This window comes from Camelus dromedarius, chromosome 14 (genome assembly GCF_036321535.1).
Source record: "Camelus dromedarius isolate mCamDro1 chromosome 14, mCamDro1.pat, whole genome shotgun sequence".
Classification (NCBI taxonomy): Eukaryota; Metazoa; Chordata; class Mammalia; order Artiodactyla; family Camelidae; genus Camelus; species Camelus dromedarius.
In genome coordinates this window covers 16,022,638-16,045,277 of record NC_087449.1, presented here as the reverse complement: position 1 = coordinate 16,045,277, position 22,640 = coordinate 16,022,638, and the positions used below count along the sequence as shown (strand labels likewise).

General features: G+C 37.2%; 1 long non-coding RNA gene across 2 annotated transcripts in view; it reads left to right on the top strand.

The window, feature by feature from the left end:
- Positions 1-9,923, top strand: part of LOC116156923 (uncharacterized) — a 91,328-nt gene extending 81,405 nt beyond the window's left edge. The window contains exons 5-6 of one of the 2 annotated variants that reach the window (XR_010383789.1): positions 2,541-2,767; positions 9,491-9,923. This is a non-coding gene — a long non-coding RNA (uncharacterized LOC116156923). The remainder of the gene's footprint in view (positions 1-2,540; positions 2,768-9,490) is intronic. The other variant, XR_010383788.1, reaches the window with a different exon arrangement.
- The last annotated feature ends 12,717 nt before the right edge of the window (positions 9,924-22,640 follow it).

Genomic DNA, 22,640 nt, shown 5'->3' with positions numbered 1-22,640 from the left:
TTCCATATACTGGTATTATAAATAATGCATATACCTTTTCTAATTAGTCTTTTGTGTTCTTTGGATAAATACCCAGAAGTCTAAAAGCTGAATCATATGGTAATTCTATTAATTTTTTTGAAAAAACTCTGTACTCTTTTCCATAGTGGATGCACCAATTTACATTCCCATCAACAGTGTAAGAGAATTCCTTTTCCACACATCCTCTCCAATACTTGTTATTTCTTGCCTTTTTGATAATAGCCATTCTAACTGATATGACGTGATATTTCATTGTGGTTTTGATTTGCATTTCCCTAATAATTAGTGACACTAAACATCTTTTCACGTATCTGTTGGCCATCTGTATCTCTTGGGAAAAATGTCTATTCAGACCATTTGTCCATTTTTAAAATGAAGCTTTTTGTCTTTTGTTGTTGTTGAGTTGTATGAGTTCTTTGTATATTTTGGAATATTAGTCCCTTATCAGATATATGATTTGCAAATATCCCATCTGGTAAATTGTGTTTTCATCTAGTTGATTTTTTTACTTTACTGTGTAGAAGCTTTTTATTTTAAGGTAGTTGTACTTGTTTATTTTGGCTTTAGTTTATCTTGCCTGAGGAAACATATCCAAAAAGATATTGCTAAGACCACTGTAAAAAAGAGTACTTCCTATATTTTCTTCTAGGAGTATTATGGCTTCAGGTCTTAGCTCCATTTCCTTAATCCATGTTGAGCTGATTTTTGTTTGTGGTGTAAGATGGTGGTCTAGTTTCATTATTTTGCATGTGGCTGTCCAGTTTTCCCAGCACCATTTATTGACAAGACTGTTCTTTTCCCATTTTATGTTCTTGACTCCTTTGTCAAAAACTAATTGTCCATATATGTGTGAGTTTATTTCTGGGCTCTCAATTTTCAATTCTCTTTCATTGCTCTTGGTGTCTGTTTTTCTACAAATACCATGCTGTTTTGATTATTATAGCTTTATAGTATAATTTGAAATTTTGTAGTATGATACCTCCAGTTCTATTCGTTTTCCATCAAGATTGCTTTGGCTACTTGGGTCTTTTGTGGTTCCACATACATTTTAGTTTTTTTGGTTCTATTTATGTGAAAAATGTTGTTGGAATTTTCATAGGGATTACACTGAATCTGTAGTTTGCTTTAGATACCATGAAAATTTTAACAATGGTAATTCTTCCAATCCATGATCACAGAATAGCTTTCCATTTCTTTGTGTCTTCAATTTGCGCAACAATATATTAGTTTTGAGTGTACAGGTCTCCCACCTCTTTGGTGAAAATTTTATTCACAGTTTTATTATTCTTTTTGTTGTAGTTGTAAATGGGACTGTTTTCTTAATTTATTTTTCTGCTACTTTGCTGTTAGTGTGTAGAAACACAACAAATTTTTGTATATTGATTTTGAACCCTGCAATTTTACTGGATTTGTTTATTATTTTAACAGGTTTTCAGGTGGATTCTTTAGGGTTTTCTATATAGAAAATCATGTTATCTGCAAAAAGTGATGGTTTTACTTCTTCCTTTCCAATTTGGATGTCTTTTCTTTTTCTTGTATAATTGCTCTGGCCAGGACTTCCAATACTGTATTGAATAAAAGCAGTAAGTGGCCATTCTTGTCTTGTTCTTGACCTTAGAGGGATGGTTTTCAGTTTTACACCATTAAGTATGATATTAGTTGTGGGTTTGTCATATACAGACTTTATTATGTTCAGGCACATTTTTCTATGCCCATTTTACTGAGAGATTTTATCATAAACGGGTGTTGATTTTTTTAAAGTGCTTTTTCTAAATATATTGAAGTGAATATATGAACTTTATCTTTCATTTTGTTAATGTAGCATATCATGTTGGTTGATTGATTTGTGAATGTGAAACCATCCTTGCATTCCTGTAATAAATCCCATTTGATGGTGTATGATCCTTTTAATATACTATATTTAACTTGCTAATATTTTGTTGAGGATTTTTACATATATATTCATCAAAGTTATTAGACTATAGTTTTATTTTTGTGTGTTGTCTTTGTCTCATTTTGGTATTGGGGTTTGTAAAATGAGTTAGGAAGCATTTCTATCCTTGCAATTTTTTTTTTTTTTTTGAAGACTTTGAGAAACATTGGTATTAAATCTTCTTTGAATGTTTGGTAGAATTCACTAGTGAAGCCGTCTTGTCCTGAACTTTGTTTGTTAGGAGGTTTTTGATTAGTGATTCAATTTCATTACTGGTAATTAATTGGTCTGTTCAAATTTTCTATTTCTTCATGATTTAGTTTTGGAAGGTTGCAGTTTACTTATTTTTTCCAGGTTGTTCAATTTGTTGGTGTATAGTTGTTACAGAATTTTCTTATAATCCTTTGTACTTCTGTGCTATCCATTACAATTTTCCTTTTCTGATTTTATTTGTCTGAGCCTTCTCTCTTTTTTTCTTAGTGAGTCCAGTTAAAAGTTTGTCAATTTTGCTTATCTTTTCAAAGAACAAGACAAGTACATCCAACAGATTTGGAGTTTGCTTTCTCTACCCAATTTCTACTTATAGGGCAGAAGCTGTACTTCATGTGTGACAGAGAATATGGGGGTCATAGTCACTCCTACTCCAGCTTGCTAGAATTCAGTCCCAGGAGAGGCAAGCCAAGAAGACCTGAGGTTATCACCTGCTCCCAGTGTGTTGCTTGTAAAGGAAGACTGTAACTCTGGGAAAAGTAGGGCACTGTCTCATGCCCAGCTCTGGAGTCACTACTCCAGAGATTTTGCCTGGAGAAAAAGGTAGGTCATAACAACTGAGAGCTCTGAAGCTCTTCCCAAAGAACTGACTTTATTTGGAACAGAGTGTGGGAAGTTAAAACCTAAATATGCTCTCAAAAACAATGGAGATTTTTGTGGTAAGCAATTAGGAGGAGGCTGGTAGCCCCTGCTAAACCATAGGCCAGCAAATTTACCAGGGAGAACCAAAGAGATAGCTAAGAAGTCTTCCTAGTATCATAACCAATCTCAGAGACTGGCTTTTAAAAGCTAAAGGAACTTTACTATAACTGGATCAGATTGTGGAGCAATTTATGCCCCAGGGCACTGATGAAATAATACTGCAATCAGACAGCAATTAGTAGAGCCTAAACCTGATTTTGATACCAATAGATGCAGCTGTCTTAATAGAGTGATCAGGGCAAGAGACAGTCAAAGAGAAGCCTGCTAAAGAATCCTCAACCCAGTGTGACTGAGCATAAGTGAGTTTTTCCCCTCTGAGAAGTGATTTCAGAGGCTTCACACTGTGGCGGAAATAGACTTTATGAAAATAGTCAAGCAAAGTCTTTAAACAAATAAACAAGCAAACAATAAGAAGCTCTGGAGGGAAAGGAGAATCCATACAAATGATTATCCAATATTCAATTAACAATTTTGAGCCATGTAAAGAAACAGGAAAATGTCATCTATATACAGGAGGGAAAAGCAGGCAATAGAAATTTCCTATGAAAGGGGCCCAATCTTGTATATACCAAAGACATAAAATCACCCATTAAAAATATATTAAGCATGGGCTTAACAAAATAAATAAAAGTATCATGATAATATTTCACTAGAAAGAGACTATTAATAAATAGATATGATTAATAGAAAATAAATTCTAGACCTAAAGAAAAGGACATTTTGAAATGGAAAGTACAATAACTAAAATAAAAATAAAAATTTTCCTACAGGGACTCAAACAGTAAATTAGGCTGACAGAAAAAAAAAATAGAAAACTTACAGATAAATCAATAGAGATTTTTAAAATTAAAAAAGAGAGAAAAAAGAATTAAGAAAAACAAACAGACCTATAGAGAAGTGTGGGACACCGTTAACTCCCAGAATACCAGAAGGAGAGAAAATATTCAAAGAAATGAAAAAAAGCTTCCCAAATGTGATGAAAATCTTTAACCTACACATTGAAGAAGCTAAATGAACTACAAAGAGATAAATACAACTTGATTCACAACCAGACACATCATATTAAAAACACAGAAAGCCAATGACAAGTAAAAAATCCTGAAGTCAGAAAGAGAAAAAGGACTTGTCATATAGAAGGGAACTCCAATTAGATTAACAGCTAATTTTTTACCAGAAACAATAAAGGCCAGAATACAGTGGGATGGCACATTCAAAGTCCTAAAAAAACAACCACCAAACAACAACCAAAATCTCAGCAAAGATATGTTTTAGGATGAAAGCAAAATAAAGACTTTCTGAAGTAAACAAAAACTAAGAAAATCCATCTCTGGTAGATGTATCTTACAATAAATACTAAAGGAAGTTTTTAAGGCTGGAAAAATGTGACTCAGAGTAATTAGAACGTATATAATATACATATATACACACAAAGGCATATGTAAAGATGATTATGGAATTCTTCAATATAATATAAACACATATTTCATCACATTTCTCTTAATTTAAAAAGTAATTTTGCAAAACAGTATGAATATAATTGTATTGTTGGGATACAGTATATGGAAATGTATTTAATAATAATAGCACAAAGGAGACACAAAAGAGCTCACTTGTACTGAAGTAAGAAAATGACATCAGACAGTAACTTGAAACCAAATGAACAGATAAAGAGAACCCAGAATAGTAAATAAAAAAGTTAATAAAACAAAATTTATAAATACTTGTTTTCCTTTTTCTCTCAACTTTTTTTAAAGAACATAAAAGTATATAAATTATTATAATAATAGATTATTGCTTTTGGAATATGCATAGAAGTAAAATGTACCATGATAGCACAAAAATGGGGAAGAAGGGATAGAACCAAATAGAAGTTTTTCTGTCTTACCTTAATTAATACAACTCAAAAGCAAATTTTAATAAGGAAGCTGCATATGGTTAAGTCTTAAAAAAATCACTTAAGAAAATGACTCAGAAATCCTAGTAAAAACATGTTAAAGAAATTAAAATGTTACACACTAGAAAATACTTCCTCAGTACAAAGGAAGAGTAAAAGAAGAAAGGAAGAACAGGAAAAAGGCATGAGATTTACTGAAAGCAAAAGTAAAATGGCGGGTAAATCCAACTATATCAATAATATTAACTGTGATTTGCTTAAAAATCCAATCAAAAGAAAGAGATTTTTGGAAAAATCCAAAATAAAATAAATACTTGTTTCATTTTTAAGCTACTGATATTCATTTCTTACTGTATGTTGTCCGATAAGGAAACTGTGCAGTCCTGGCACAAGAAGATGATGAGTAATGTAAACTGAAAGCCATAATTTCAAGGGCTTGACCTATGACTTTGATAAGAAGCTGGAACAGTCCACTGAATGGATACAATGAACTATAGTATAAATGTATGATTGCTTTTTAACTGATTATCTTTTTCTTTTGTTAAATCATGTAAATTCTAAAATTCTTTTGCACTGATATGTTGAACCTTATTGTACACTCAATTAAGGCAGACTCTTATAATTTGCCTTTTGTTTGCAATGACCTTGAAATGTTATAGCATGGTATCCTATGCAACTAGTTATATTTTGTAGTGAACACTATTTTTCATTAATTTAATGGTTGAGTACAGATTTCCTCACCCAGCAGGGTTCTCATGTGGTGTGCAATGGTAGACACATGTACTTATGTTTTGTGTAACTGTTGAAATGCAATGATATATTTAGAAAGTGGACTCACCTGTGTTTAAAAATAAAATATTGATAAAAGGTGTTGGAATAGTTTAAAAAAAAAATGGAAACAATGCTGGATTTAATTTAGGGCCTGGAAACTCCAGAGAAATCAGCTCCCTGGAGACAGAAACCACAAGAAAGCTAGTGTGGGTACACAAATGTCAGACAAAATAGACTTAAAATGTCACTAGGAATAAAGAGGGATTTGTTTTAATGGTAAAGTGGCCCAATCCATTAGGAAGGTACAATAGGTGTACACATAGAGGCATGTAATAACAGAGCCCCAAAGCACATGAAGAGAAACTTACAGAATTAAAAGGAAAATAGATCATTCAGAACAATAGTTGGAAACTGCCATAGCCAATTTCACTAAAGTACAGAACAACCAGGGGGAGATCAAAAAGGTAATGAAAGACTTGGACAACATTATAAACCATGTAGACCTGGTCAACACCTACAGAACACTCCAACCAGAAACAAGAGAGCGGAAGTATTCTCTAGTGCACATAGGATCTTCTCCAGTAGAAACTATGTGCTGGCCGTAAGAGAAATTTCAGTACATTTAAAAGAGTTAAAATCATACAAAGTATGGTTTCTGACTACAATGGCATGAAATTAGAAATCAATAGCAGAAAGGAAGGAATTTTGGAAATTCACAGACCTGGAAATTAAGCAACACATTTCTAAATGGAAAAGAAATCACAAGAGGAATTATAAAATACTTTGAGAAAAGTGGAAATGAAAACACAACATTCCAAAAATTATGGGATGCAGCCAAAATCATACATAAGTGGGAAAATTACAGCCATAAATGACTGTTAAAAAATATGTCCAATCAAAACGTATCCTTTCACCTTAAAACACCGAGGTAAAAACAAGAGCAGACTAAACTTACAAGAAGTAAGGAAATAATAACATAATAGGAGAGATGAATGAAAAAGACTACAAAAATAATAGAGAAAATAAGCAAATCCAAATGTTACATCTTTAAAAAGACCAACAATTTGAACAAAATTTTATTTAGGCTAAAAAAGAAAAAAAAAGGGATTTTATTTATTCAGATGTCCTTAAACATTTTATCCTGCATTTATAAATTTAGCATGTTGTAATTTTACCTTTCAGTAAATTGATTTTCTAATAGACAAACCTTCCCAAGAACTTATGGAATTATTATAAACATAAAAATTTAAACATAATATAGTCAATCAATTTCTCATTAAAATACCAATACTTTTTACAAATTTAGGAAAATTCTGTTATCCTGTTATAAAAAAAGTCACAATTACTCAGTGACAAATTTTTAATTGGAATGACAAGTTTAATCTGTTAGGAAGTTTAAATTGGCAAATTATACTCATAAAATGCCAAATTCTCTTCAATGTTACAAGTACTTAAAATACCAAACATGCACAGATTATTTCCAAATATAATGTAACACTATAGATACTATAAATTTATCTAATCAAGTTCTTAAATTTTAATGTTAAAGGTTCCCAAGATTAAGTGTGAGAATTTGCAAACAACACAATTTTGCATTTTCAAACAATTATTATCCAATGAAGTTTGGGGTTTCCTGCCCTAACAAGCTTGGGCTTTGCTTCTCAGCTCGCTGAGGCTGCATGTCAACCACAGATTCAGATTGGGTAGATTGGTGCAGCCATGCAGGGTTATTTTTCTTACCTCTGTAGCAGACAAGTAGGTCTCTCCTCTGATCTCACTAAACCATTATGCCCTTTAAAAGGGGAATTCTCACAGTCTTCATCCGTGAAACAAAATACACACATTATCGAATACTCAAGCATGATTATGTCCGTAACCCATTAGTTTCCAATCCTTGACTGGAATTCAATTCATCCAGTTGCTGCTTAATCCATGTCTGAATTATCTTCCTAAACTTCTTATCTGAAAAAGCCATAAATCTTTATAGATATTCCTATTTTCAAATAACATACAATATGATTCTGAATGTCTCTCATAGGCCCATCTGTCTCTAAAGTTACAGCACTAAAATCATATTAACAGTGAGGGCTTCCCGCTCCCTCATCCTCCATCTCTCTGGTGGCACTTAATTCATCCTGACTTGCATTAGGGCTGTTTGTACTCCTGTGGTTTCTCCCTACTTAATCTTATTTCCTTGTGTTTTATTTATTTCTGCAACCTCTAGGAGTTTCCCCATGGTGCCTTGAGTGCTGTATTGCTCAATAAACAGTTTTAAATAAATAAGCTGAATTTTCTCTTTGGAGTGACTTTTTTGACATGTACATCAAATCTATCATCAGTCAACTTGAAAACTAGTTATGGTGAAACCAATTAGTTTCATATACTGTCATTTGACCTCTTAATATAGGTTGGGTCCTATCAACATGTAACTACCAAAATGATGGGAGATGAGGGAAAATGACAGAGAACTAAGCTTACTTGAGTGCCTACTATATGCCAGGCGTATTATTCTGTATTTTACTCTGAATAACCTGTTTTATAGATAGATAGATAGATAGATAGATAGATAGATAGATAGATAGATAGATAGATAGATATACATACACACACATACATATATGTAAGATAAAATAGAGGTTAAGTTACCTGCTCAAAATCACATGGCTATTAAGTATATAAGGCAGCAAATGACAACCAGGTCTATGTGATTCAAAGCACATGTGTTTTAGGTCATTTTTTTTGTTTCCTCCTCTCTCTTCTCCTTCAACATAAGACCTGCCTTCAAAACTGCTGATGTGGATACTTGAACCAATATGAAATAGAGAAAATTATCAGATCATTTAAGAATCACTCCAAAAGATAAAAATTAGTGAACATTGTTGATAATTCTCCACTTCAAGTCTCCGTTTTATTTTAATTAAATGGAACCATCATTTTTAAGTCTACTGTTTTTGACACACCACACTTATGACTGGGAAGTACATGGATGTGGAAAGCAAATGTTTTTCTTGGGGCCATTGTTGGTTTACCCACTGTTAGCCATTGAATATCTCTTCTTTTGTTATCCCAATCAAAATAAATTTTACCAAAGTAAAGAACAGTCAAAGAGGAAGTAATAAAACACTGAATATAACCTAATTTGCCAGCACACACACACAAAAGCCATTAGAAAGTACACTTAGAGCTGTGCTATTCCCTGAAATATAACATGCACACTTATCCCCTTTCCCTCAAAACACCTAAATGGTACAGCACATCTACTGCGACAATAACAGACAAAGAAAAGCACTTAGTCCATTTTCTTTTCTTAAGTGGCAAGATTTCTAGAAACTCCTCTCTATCATTCCTTCAGAAATAGTTACTGCATGACAGAGCATTGTACGCTCATTCGATGATTATAGAATAGTGCTGAAAGCTAAATGTCAGATGAAGAAGTGCAGAGGATATGCACAGAGGAAAAGGCATGTAAAAATGTTAACACCTAGGGAAATGCATTATTTTAGGGCAAATGATGCACAGTTAGAGCTCAAAAAAAAAAAAAAAAAATCTGATACCAACACTGTCCCTCACCGCACCAAGCGCCAGGATTTAAGAATGCAGCAGTAAGCATCCTCCAGGCACAGCTTGGCACACGGAGATGGAGCTGCTTTCTGAGTTTTACCTGGGGTACCTGTACACCTCTTGATGCAAAAAAAAAAAGCAGGAGGCTAGCTTAAAAAGTTAAGTGAGAAGTATTTGAGTGTTGAGGCTTTCTGCTCCAAACTTACTCCATAAATCCCTTAGAACGCAATGTGTTTTAAACGCAGTAGAGGCTGAGCAGGCAGCTGCTATATGATACTCAGTTTACGACTCCACTTTCTGTGGTTTCCAGTAAGACATATTCTCTGACTCCTTCACAGGTCCTGAAACAAATGAAAAGGAAGCCCTAGATAATCATCACGTGGAACCAACATGTGAAGCCAGGAAGCTATTAAAGGAACAAGTATGGAGAGTATAGAAAGCATTGTCAAGATGGTGAAGGAGGCAGAAGAATAATTCTAATACAACAAGAATGTACAATAAGCATGCGGTCTTGTTATGTGTTTGTGTGCTAGGGTGTGCCTACGGGGCTCAGTGTTTTTGCCCGGCCCTTGGCCTGATGCGGCATATAATGGGTACTCAGTAAAGATTTTTTTTTTTTTAATGAATTAGTGACTGTGACACAATTTGGAATTCTGGGCATTTTTTTCTGGACTGTTCACAAATTTTTTTGCCTTGAGTTACACAAATACAATATAAGCCTATGTATTTTTAGGTCTTTCAAGTGAAATTTTTAGCATAATCTATTTAAAATCTATGTGACGAGAGAATTATAGCTTGAAAACGTTTCCTTACTTTAAGGACTGATCCAAAAAGGATTGTCCTTCATAGCTCTGTTTCTAAATGGAGGGAAACATAACACTGATGTATTCTATGACACGTAGTTTGTACATATTATTTTATTTAACTATGCAATCTTTCTGTAAAGTAGGTGTTATCATTGTCCATTTCATAGAGGAGGGAACTGAGGCTTACAGAAGTTAAATAACTTGTCCAAGGTAAAAAGCCAGTATATGTAACTACTGAGCTTTTAAACAGTATGTGTGGCTCAAAAACTTACACTCCCTAACCATCACAGCAGAGACTACAGAGACGGCACCTTGTAAGACAAAACAAAGCTGCTTTAAATCAAGAGAAACTGCCCCTTACTTGACAAGTCTTAACCAAAGATTCTTCCTTCGTGATATCTTCTCCAATTTAAAGCAGAAGTGTGTTTATAGGATTTATAAAATGTTACTAAAATTAGTTAGCATGTTAAGAAATTTACATTGCATTCTCTGGCAAACACAAATTAGATCTCATCCAGTTTTCCAGTTCTTTTTCATTTGAGGATATGTGGCAGAATATATTTTGCAAGTGCAGCCAATCAAAGGTAAATAATTACACAGACAGAGGAGAGATGAAAGACATCTGTCGGTGGACAGAGCTGTCCCATCCAGCCTGCTCTTCTGACTGTGTGACATTAACACATCTCCATCAAGAGGTGGGCTCTATTTTTTTTCTCTTAAACGTTAAATATGGGTAGAACTTTGCAACTGCATCTACCAACAGAATGTGGCAGAAATCATGCTATGCACCCTCCCAGAGGAGATATAAGTGGCAATATGATTTCCACCTCACTCTCTCAGGATGCTTGCCCGATAAACTAGCCACTTATTATTAACAGAAAGAAAAAAAAAACGGAGAAGTCCTGTGTGGGTGTGCCGAGCAACAACTTCATCCAGGCCTCCAGCCAACATCAACAATCAGACCTGTGAGAGGACGTCCCTTCAGATGATTCCAGTCCCCAGGTTTTAATTCTCCCAGCTGACACTGTAGATCTCAGAGATCAGAAAGAAGCTAGCCCTATTGTGCTTTGCCTGAATTTCTGACTTACAAAAACCATTAGAAATAATGTGATTGTTGCTGTAAACAACTAAGACTTAGGGGGTAATATGTTATATAATTATATGGAAGAGAAATCAAGTTTCTCATTATGTTTTCCGCAAATAAAATCTGATCATGGAAATATTAGGTGTTCAGATGCTCCTAAAGTATCTCTAGATACATCAACCAAACCTACCTTTGAACCTGGATGCACAAAGGTATTGCACAACAAAATTCTACTGTGGGCGCGGGGATAACATGTTACAGTGGAAAATAGATGATCTTTGGTCAGACTATCTAGATTCATATTCTAGCTCCATCACTGACTGGTTGTATGAATTTGCTTCACTTCTATGCACATCACTTCCTCATCAATAAAGTGAGAATAACAGTTGTAACTTCAGTTATTACAATAGTTTACCCCCATCCCAGCCATAAATCACTTCCACCTACGAATCCTAATTTTCACAGTGCCACACAGAATTGGAAGGTAAAACAACCTGAGAAAACTTCCTAACTTGGGAATGTTTATGTATATAAGACACGTGTCATATTATATATGACATATTATATATATACATATGTTCTCCTGTGTATTAGCATATATGTATACATACATACACACACACAGTGTATATAAAATCCTGTGCTAATACCCATATGTGTGTGGGTGGGAGAGTTGTATACATAACCCACAAGGATAGAGTGAATGGGAGAGGAGGAATAGAGTAGCCGTGAAAATGCACCTCTCAGATCTACTGTGGGGAGCATGAATGACCAGCAGCATGCCCTCTCATATCTATCACTGCATTCCCCCTGAGGCCACATTTCCCATAAGCTGCTCCTGACCAAGAAGTGGGCTTTGCAGGAATACTAATGCAGGTCAGGACCTGGGAGACGTGGACTTCTCGGAGGGGTGGACTTCTTGATCAACCCTACCAAATTTACCGGACTCTCTAAGAACTGCACTGCTATCTAAGACTCTTCCACTCAACCTTTCTTCCTTCCCTCTCTCTTTCAAAACCATCAGACCTGCAAAATGATCTGACAGGTCTCCCAGCCTCGCCCAGGTCCCTCTCCATTTTCTTCACAGGCATTTCCTATGAAGAATAATATATTCCTGACACATCTAAACCAACTTGGTGTCTGCTGTTTGGATGATCTCAAACTAACACAAGCAGTAAGAAAGTGAAAAAAAATTTTTTAGAAAAAGGAAATGAGTACAGTCTTAACATACTTAGTAAAATTAGACTAAGTTCTACAAGCTAAAATCTAAAAGCCTGCATAAGAATGACAAAAAGATAGAAGCCAGTTCAAGGCACACAACGTTGAAATGTGCACAAATTAGAGTTACAATGTATCAGAGAAGATAGTGTTTGGGATGTGACCGAAGCAAGACCATTGGTTGAAAAAATCTAAATAAGGAAACTGTACAACCAGGTCCCATCTCCACTATTTGTGACCAGAAGAATGCCCCTCCCTCTCCACAGAAGAGAGCCTGTGTCTGAGGAACTGAGCTGATAATGAAGAGGAGAAGATATTTCAGACATGATCTTTATTTAATCCCCCAAGCTGAATAATAGGGTTTCCCACACAGTTGAAAGACAAAGAGACAAACAGACAGATGAGAGAGTCGGGGTACATATGGAGGGAGAGAGGAAGGGAGGGAGGAAGGAAAGGAAGGAAGGAAGGAAAAAAGAAGGATCACTCTGAGGTAGTAGGTTTGGCAGCTCCAGCAAAGAAAAATGCAGGATGGCCAATAAAATTTTAATTTCAAATAAACAATGGTCTTTCATTATAATATGTTATACGCAATACTGGGGACATACTTCTATGAAGAAAGTATTTGTTATTTATCTGAAATTCAAATTTCACTGGGCGTTCTGTGTTTTATCTGCAACCTTATAAGGTACCCCACTGAAAAATTTCAAAACACCGAAAGTAAAGCGAAGACCTTAAAGTGTTCCTGAAAGAAATCTGTAAGAATTGGGACTAGGAGTGGTGTCTGACTTTCCAAAAGCAACCATAAGAGATAAACAAAAATTGAGCCATGTGTTTGAAATTCAGTGGGGAAAATTATTTTTATCCTAGAATTTTATGCCCTGACAAACTGAGTTAGGATATATATTCTCAGATGTGTGAAGTCTCAAAATACTACCTCTCATAGCCCTATGGTATAAATTGAGCATTGGTCTAAATAAAATTGTAGTATAACCACATTGGAGAGTCCGGGTAAGTAAGAGAAACTGGGGGCAGCAGGAGGCACAGAGGGATAGAGTGCTGCAGACCATAATATCAGCCTGAGGAACTCTAATTGCTCTGCCTCCTGGCGTTCACTCCCTCGTGTAGCTCCCTCCTACATTGCCCTAATGTTTAATTGTATGACCAATAGAATGTGGCAGAAACTATAGTAAGCCCTGTCCAAGATAATGTTATAAAAAGTTACAGTATCTTTTATAACTCAAGAACCCTTGTGCATGCTCTGGGGGTAGCCAGCTGCCAAGCTCTGAGGATACCTGTGGAGTGGCTTATGTGGCAAAGCACTGATACTTCTTTCCAACAGCCCCATGAATGAGGCTTCTTGGAATCAGATTGTCCAGCCCCAGTCAAAGCTTTAAATGACACAGCCCCAGTCAGTGTCTCAACTGCACCTTCTAGAGAGACCCTCAGCCAAAACCCACCAGCTACATGGCTCCCAGATGCCTGATCCTCAGACACTGTGAGATAATGTATGTTCGTTGTTTTAAGCTACTAAATTTTGAGACAGCTTGTTACAAAGTAATAGGTGACTAATATAAAAGGTAACAATGTGAAATCTTAATCCTCCAAAATAGAAAGTCAAAAAGAGTGTTATGTTTATTTTTAAATTTTTTTATTATAAATACCCAAAGAAACATCTAAAAGATTACAGAGTGGTTTTATCTGTAGAGAAGGACACTAGATTTGTGGAAGGAGAAAGGCAGATGGTCACGATTTTTTATTAAAATTCTTTTTTTTTAATCACCCACTATTATAATCTTTTAATATCACTTGATTTTTTTAAATAAATATAATGTATGTGGTACCACAGTAAATGGACAAGTTCATTTACTACAGAAAATGTAGTTGTTCAATAAAATGATTTTGTTTAACATGTTTAAATGAGTAAATTTTGTTAGCTTACTCAAGTAAGAAATGCACATACACAGACATTGAAGAAATGAAGTAGAAGTAATCAGATACTCTTCCTAGCTCTGTACCTGACAAAAATAGGTGTTCAATAGATGCTGAGTATTACTAGCCATTAACATGATTATTTTTGCATTATACAAAGTGATGCTTTACTCCCCATCCAATTGGCTCAAAGAAGAGGGAAACAGTTGGATTCTGAAAGAACTAAGTAGGGTAATTTAAAAATTTTGCCTTAAAACGATTGTCTCTGTATTATCAAGGCAATCCACTTTTTTTCCCCCTAGTTTTCGATCACTTGGTCACTCTTCCCCTCCGTCAGCATGGATAATGAGCTGACTTCATGTCTGGTTGAACCAGCAGCAGGGATCTAACAGAATGAATTATTGTCTTTCTCTCTGGAGCCTCGCCAAAACACTGTGCTGATTCCCCGTCTTCCTATTGAACAGTGCGGCACTGAGGCCAGTTTGGATAACGAAATAAAAGTTCCACATTTCATTCAGAAGTGACACCCTTAATACTGTTTTAGTACAAATAGCAACAACGTGACTTTTAAGCACCCCAACTAGAACATGACATCCCAGGTCCGTTTATAGGCTGACTTCAGATGTAAACAGAGTAAAGATACCGGTATCGCTGACATTTCAATTGCAAAAGGTACACTGGCCAGGATCTCTGATCAAAGATTCTCAATAAAATGCACATAAGTCTGGAGAACATAATACTTTAAGACAGGCATCCCCAAGACTCAAAATTCTATAATTACTGCTGAAGAAGGAAGGTACTAATGGTGAAAGCACTGATGGGCACATTGGCAGAAGGATATTGAACTAGCTGTAATCACAAATAGATGGGGAACAGGAGAGACTTCCAAAACTACAAATAACTAAGAACCACCCTGTCTTCTATCCTGATTAGGTAAATTTTCAATGCAGGCAAGGTATTTTTTCCCTCTACAAGTTCCTCGGCTGAAATTGTGAAGAAAAGGAGTCATCTCAGTTGGGAGACCAGGATCAACTTTGAAGACCTGGGATATAACACAGACCCACCCTGAAATCACGCCTTTGTTAGGTCTTTCCCAACACCATGCAATCCTGGTTCACTCCCTCTGTCACAGTCACACATCACTTTCACCCAATAAATCCTAATTCTTAAAGGCCACACGGGTCTGAAAGATAAGGCAAATGATCTGAGAAAACGTCTTCATTTGGAACATCGAGGCTTTAGTTACCCCCACAGAGGCTTTCCTCAACTGGAAGTTAACAGGTAGTTGAGACCTGATAGTTCTCCCCAGATGCTGTGGGGGGCCCTTGCATTTCAGTGTGGCAGACAGACAATGCTTGTTTATCTCTTCTCCCTCCAAAGGGACAATTAAAATGACCAATCAGGGTCAGAAATGTCCCTCTGTTTTCTCTCTGGGATCTTTCTCCCTCACTCATGAAAAGGGCAACTTCAAAGTCACACTGCAAGGGGCAGGAATAGAGAGACAGAACTGAGGACATTTTTGCAATCAATCCATTATAGTTATTTGATTATTTTTTAAAAGCAAATAAATTCCAGAGAATTCACTATCCAAAAGAACACCTAGTACTTTGGCAACAACTTATGTCTAACAATATGGTTTCCCCGTCATAATACTGGTCTTTTCTTTAACCCAAAGTGACCACCATCCTGAGTCCCATGCTCATCTTTACCCAGCATCTATTTTTATGTATTTTTATTTGTATATATAAAATTGATTTTTGTTTTTGATTTTTTAGCTCTGGCATGCAGTATTTAATCTTTCACTACTTTTTTCATTGACTGTTACATTGTGTATGTCCATCCATATAGTTGCACACCACTGTATCTCATTCATTTCAAACTGCTGTATGGTATTCTAGTGTGTAACTTCATTTCACTTTCATATTCTGTTTTAAACATGCTGCCCCTAAAATTGTCACTAAGATCTGTAAATCACCCCTAGTAAATTCAAGATTTCAATGTGAAGCACATTCTGGGGTAAGGTCTTTCCATCAAACATTACTTGATTCTCTTAACAATTATGTGGGCAAGACTGACTGACTTACTCCCTATAAAAATACTCCCACAAAAGCTCAGGTAGCAAGAAGGCTGTTCATTGTGTCTCCCTTTCACTGAAAACTACAACAATAAAAAGGAGCAAAATAAATCAATTCTTAAGGAATTCGGTGATTTTTAAGATTAGGTTGTCTTTTGTTAAGGGAAAAAAATTACAGTTTCTATTTCCTGAAATGGGGCTTCAGGCTTAAATGGCTGCGCCATTTTTTTTTTTTTTAATGGATCTCATTCGATGAAAGCCGTATAGTCGGTAGGCTTTGCATTTATGGGGATCCGACTATGAGCTGCTGCTTCTGAAATGACAGGCATTAAAAGGCTATGCCAACCTCCTGCCAGTACAGGACCAGTTCCAGATCTTCCCATGTGCCAGTGGGCAACGTGACCCAGTGGCCTGAATACCCAGGATCAGCCCTTACTACCAGAGAGCTAATCTTCCTAATCTTGAACACAAAACAAGGTCCCACCAGGACTGTTGATAAAATTGATGAGCATTTCTCTCTGCCTTATATTGTTAACTGAGATTTTACAGGCCATCATATGGGCCATTATAATAGAAAGCAGGACAGAGCCTTCGCTCTTGGTCTCTGCATTCCCACCAAATCACTGCATTTACCCAAACAGCATGCACGTTAAGGAGGACACTTCCCTCCTCACAGACTTCTTACGGAGCCAAGTGTGCTTCACATTCCTTGAGGCAGTGAGACAGGAAGGGGGCAGGGCACAGCCATTCAAGGAATGCTACAGCAATTAACATCAAAATGGTGAAAGATTCAACCCCCAGGAGGCCTTGAGGCTCAAGATGGTGGGAGATTTGACTTCTAGTAGAACTTGAGCTTCATTATATGCTTATTGTAATATGTTAGGGTAATGAATAACATGCCCACAGGCACCATAGCAGTCCCAAGGCTAGCCACAAAAGGTCAAAAAGTGGGAAATGGCCAATTTCATGGGAATCCCAGCCCCTTTCCCGGGAATCCCAGCCCCTTTCCCAGGCTAGTTAGACTGTTCCTTCCACTTATTAGCATATGAAGCCACTGAGCCTACAAAAACCAGCAACACAGTGCCTCGCGGCCCTTCTCTCTCCCTCTTCAGAGATGGCCCGCACTCTGTCTATGGAGTGTGTACCTACTTTTAATCTGAGCACCCAAACCCCCACACCTTGTGGCCTTTCTCTTGCCTTTCAATGTATCTCTCTGAATAAATTAACCTTCACTCAACGGTGGCTCGCACTTGAATTCTTCCCTGCGCAAAGCCAAGGACCCACACTTGGCTGGGCGCGTCCCAGGGACTCAGCCGAAGACTGGGACACGGCCCTCCTCACGCCCTACATCTGTTTTCCTGCATCAGCAGATACCGTTTCTCTATTCATCATTTTACACTAAAGATATTCTGTGTGTAGTGAGGGGGAGGGAAGAAAAGAGGTTTGGAGGAATTCAAGGAGCCGCTCTGAGTAGGTTGCACAGAACAGGGAAGCACAGGCAGCCTAGGAGCTGAACATCCTGGGCTGCGGCCTAGTCGGCAATGTCTAGCTGTGAGTTCCTGGAAAGCATCAGGCTTTGCTTTCTGTAACAGAAAATCTGCAATGAACGGGGCTGGTTTCAGTGGGATGATTTCTTTCTTTCCTTTCTCCTGAGACACTATCTACAGCCTACTTGGCCTCCCTCCATCCCCCTGAACACGGTATGACCCTTCCCAGAGCCTTCAGAGATGCTGCCTTTCTCTAACTGATGTACCCATCAGCTCTTCGCTCCCCCTCCTCCTTTACACAGCCCTTCCTCCATCAGATCCCAGTTCAAAAAGCACCTCCTAAGGACAGATTTCCCTACTCGCCTTAGCTACGTGCTCGCACAGCACCAGCCTTCATCTTTGCTGCCCGTATTACACTGTGGCTAAATGGTCACTTGTTTCCTGGCAACCTCAGCCAGAAATTAAACTGAGGGCAGTGGCCATGTGTGTATTTCTTTCCTGCTTTGCACATAATATTCATGTAATAAATGTTTAAGGAATGATGTAATACATGTACATACACTAAAGAATTTCATATAAAGTTTCAGGATGTTTACAGAATTTCTAGCATCTGCATGCTTTTCAGTAAGAATCCCTGGTGATCATTAAATTCCTTATTAGCTGACCAAAAATACCAGGTGTGGCACTAGAAACAAAACAAAATGAAACAAAACATGTTTAAGGAAAGATCAAAGAAGAGGAAAATGTGAAAGGGGAAAAGGAAATATAAAAGCAATTGAAAGGAGGCCCCCGGAGAACTGAAAAGTCGCATGCTTGTGCCAACACAGATTTCAACTGCTTTCAGCAAAGAGAAGATACTAATTAGTAGAATAATCTTTGCTTCCCAGTTTGAAAGATTACTGTGATGGCTTTTCTCCAGTGCCATGCCAGCACTTAATGGTTTTAAAGATTAATTGACAGCATGTGAAAGCCAACTAGCCAATTAATGGCTGCATGTCACCTCACTGTCCTGAAGAATGAATGTTCACACTGCTCAGGTGGTTAGGTCTGATGCATTCGTTTATATGTGTTTTCTCATTGCCATGTGTGTCTTCAGTATATCTTTTCCTCTTCCATAGGCTGCTAACCACATATCAATAGCACCTCACAGCTAATTTGTAACATGTATTTTCTATGTTTAGCAGTGAAAGTCCTACCCACACCAGTCAAAATCCCTAGCCCTTCAAAAATTATTATATCGTTCATTCTAGACATCAATTCCATGTCTAAATTGTATTTTATGACAAATTTTAAAATGAAGATTGATTATTTGAAACCTGCCTATCCAAAGAGTTGTATGATTTGGGAAAAAAATATTTGACCTCATAGTGCTTTTCTTCACAGAAAAAAAAAAATTACAGAACATTCTAGCCACAGGATCAGGAAACGGTGTTTTGAGTTTAGAGTGCCTTGCTTGCTACAGACAGCATGAATCCTCTTCCTGATCATATATCATTTCTTTTGTGATTATAAGGAACTGAAAAACATATTTACATTTCACAATTTTATTTAATTTATAATACTTGATAGCCAATATTTTGGGTATTGCCCTATGCCTGCTTTATTTTATTTTGCCAGCTTCAATTTTCTTTATGACCCTAATTACTTAAATATTTTGTTATCTTCTAATGAATCTGTCCCTGGAAACTGCCCAAAATCCTTTGGAGAAAAACTGCAAAATGAAAATAAATGAATGAATAAATTAATTAAACGCAAAAACATTTTCCGCAAGTAAATTCTCTCATTCTATACTAGTAAAAAAGCACTAAAAACACAGGGGCAAACTCGACTATTTCCCAAATTCCACTTCCTCAAGTTTCCAATTTTCCTCAGGAAATACTTGAAGCTCTTAAAAAGGTCCCAGGACAGGAAATAGTCATATGCAAATAACTAGTGAATAACCATTGTAGCTGTTAATTTCAATATGTCAAAACACTAGATTTACATCTCTCTGTGGATATCAGCATTTTAAAAAGAGGAATGACATCCTTGATTTCATTCTATTAAGGCATTTAAAGTAAGTGATCCCACACTCCTCTCTAATCACTCAGCAGTGAAGGTTTAGCTCTGCGGGCACAGACTGAAATCCCCTGTTTCTCTCAATGAATGGCACTGCAAAGAGAAATATTGGGCAGGGCAAGCACTGTCAACCACTGCAAGTCTCTTTGAAAGATTTGCTGTTTCTTCATGCAAGTAAGGGAGCTCTGGACTGAACTCCGTGTGCACGGTGGCTTTACACAGCTACAACCCGTGCTTGCCTTAAATCTTTTTGTTGCATACTGTTTGCACTTGCTACCCATCCCTCTGGAGCTATAGGTCTCGATCGATTGGAATAGCAAAATCCTCTCTCCTGTTTCAAAGAATTAAATTGTCTCTATATTGTTATTCCAGTCACTAACCCTGTAGAATGAGTTCTGACACAGGCCCAGGGAACACAACAGGTGAAGAGGGCACCCCCACTGGACTGTTAATGGGTGTTAAGGGCCCTAGCTGGTTCTACTTCTGGCACTAACTGGCCATGAGTTTCAGGCTGTGGTTTAACTTCTTTATGTCTCGGTTTCCTTACCTGTAAAGTAAGAGAAGTTGCTCTATGGTAGAGGTTGGCAAACTTTAATGCACCTCTAATTCCCCTAGCAATGGTATTAAATGCAGTTCCTGATTTAACTGATCTGGGATGGGGCCCGAGATTCTGAATTTCCAACAATCTTCCGGGGCGATGCTGTTGTTGCTGATCCAGGAACTACAACTGAAGAGTTAGAGAGAGAATCAGAAAAATTCTTTGACTTCATTAGACCATCTCATTGAAAGGTAACTTAAATAAATAAGGGAACGTCTTCCAATATTTGTATTGAAATTCACTTTTTCATTATTGTGTTTTTATGTGATATTCATTTGAACTTAGTTTTAAACTATTCCTCTCTCTCTAATATGGCTTTGCCCTCAAAAAAAAAAAAAAAAATGTGTATTGAGGGCCATGTGCCATGCTTTGACTTCTAGTATATCCTGTGAACAATCAAACTGATAGCAGAGCTGTCATATGACCTAGCGTGACTCAAACCCAAGTCCTCTAACAGGGAGGTCGCTTAGGACCTCTTCCTAAAAGAATAAACCAGGGAACTTCAACAAAGCTGTTTTCATCCAAACTCCAGTTGTGTTGTTGCTATGTTCTGAAGAACCAGAATAACTATCTTATTCAGAAACAAAAGGTTTAAAAACACATCTGGGAGAAAGCACAGGGAAGCAGAAATGCTCTGGTGGGCTGTGGACATTTAGGACTTGGACGAAACGCCCTCTCCAGGAGCAATGCTGGTCTTTAAAGATACAGGTCCGTCCGTCCAGGGCACATTCCAGATTCCTGTGAGCACTAGATATGCATTCTAGAGAGCATTTCAGGGGCAGATTCGAGGCCAAGTTTCTGCTGCCCGTACATGTTTAGCTCCGACTCATTTTAAGTGACCACACAACCATTTCTTCTAGGTGCCAACAATTTTTCCATAAATATTATTTGGGGGAAAAAATGGAACTCTCTAATCATAGTTCTCTTGATGAATTAACAGACATCAGCTTAAAAGTCTATATACATACAATGATTCCTAAGTTCTTTTTAGAAAAACACGAGGTACAACTGTGAAAGCATGTAATGGATTAATTACAACAGTCTGTTTCACTAGCAAAGCTGCCATCTTGCCCATAACTCCAACACTATTCCCACACTGTTCCTGGAGTAACTCCTACCTACTTTTCTAGTTCTCATTCTATCCCTGTCGCTATTAGACTGACTCCCGAAACTGACATCTCACAAATCTTCTGAGCCCACAGTGATCTGTGTGTACTTATGTAAAGCAGAGGATGAGAAAACTCCTTTATTCTGTCCTTTCGTTTATCAAACACTTTAACGAGACTTGATTTTATACCAGGCAATGTGCTAGGTGCAAGAAAAAAGTATATGTCTTACTTCTCACTGTTCACCAAATGCTTGGCATAAATATCTCATTTAATTCTCAGATGTCCTGGTGGAATGGATGCTAATAATCTCATCTAGCAGATGAGGTACAGGTTTCTCCAGGAGAGTGACTTTCTCCATGGTGGCAGAATGTGAACCCTTCCCTATATTTTCTAAAGTAGACCTTTGTTCTTAAACTATAACCAGCAGGACCCTGTGGGGCCTCTCTGGGACAGAGCCATCTCCCAAATCCTCTACTTTGGCTCCTCTCTAAAGAGCCTAGGTAACAGTGTCTGATGCACATTTCCAGAGTTGTTTTACAGATGCTAAACCTCCATCACATGGAAGACATGAACTACTTGATGACCATGAGAACACAGACGGAGGGTTGATATGTTAACCCCTGTGACACCGCCCTGTTACCTCACAAAAAACCAATGAAAGAGTAATGCACAAGCTGATCTCATACCCTGAGATCCCACCCCTTCACCTGGCCTTTAAAAATGCTTTCCTGAAACCCATGGGAGGGCAGAGGCAGTTCGGGTGTCTTGAGCACTAGCTGTCTGGAACTCTTTGCTGGCTGTCTGCAATAAATGCTGCACTTTCCTTCACCACAATCAGACGTCGGGAGGTGGGCTTTATCGTGCACAGGTGAGTGGACCCAAGTTTGGTTGGGTAACAAAACCTCATATTCTACTTCATACACTCAATTTCCTGACTTAGGAGAATTATGGCATCCATGACAACTTTTGCAAAAACATTTTTTTCTTTTGCTATTACCTCCAGAGGTACACAGGAAGGTGACTGAGAACCCCAAACATCATGTGTTCCTAGCTATCTGAAGCAGCCCGCTTTTTCTTGGAGTTGTGTAGACAAAGGCAAGTCCAGGGACTTTGTATTCTACCCAT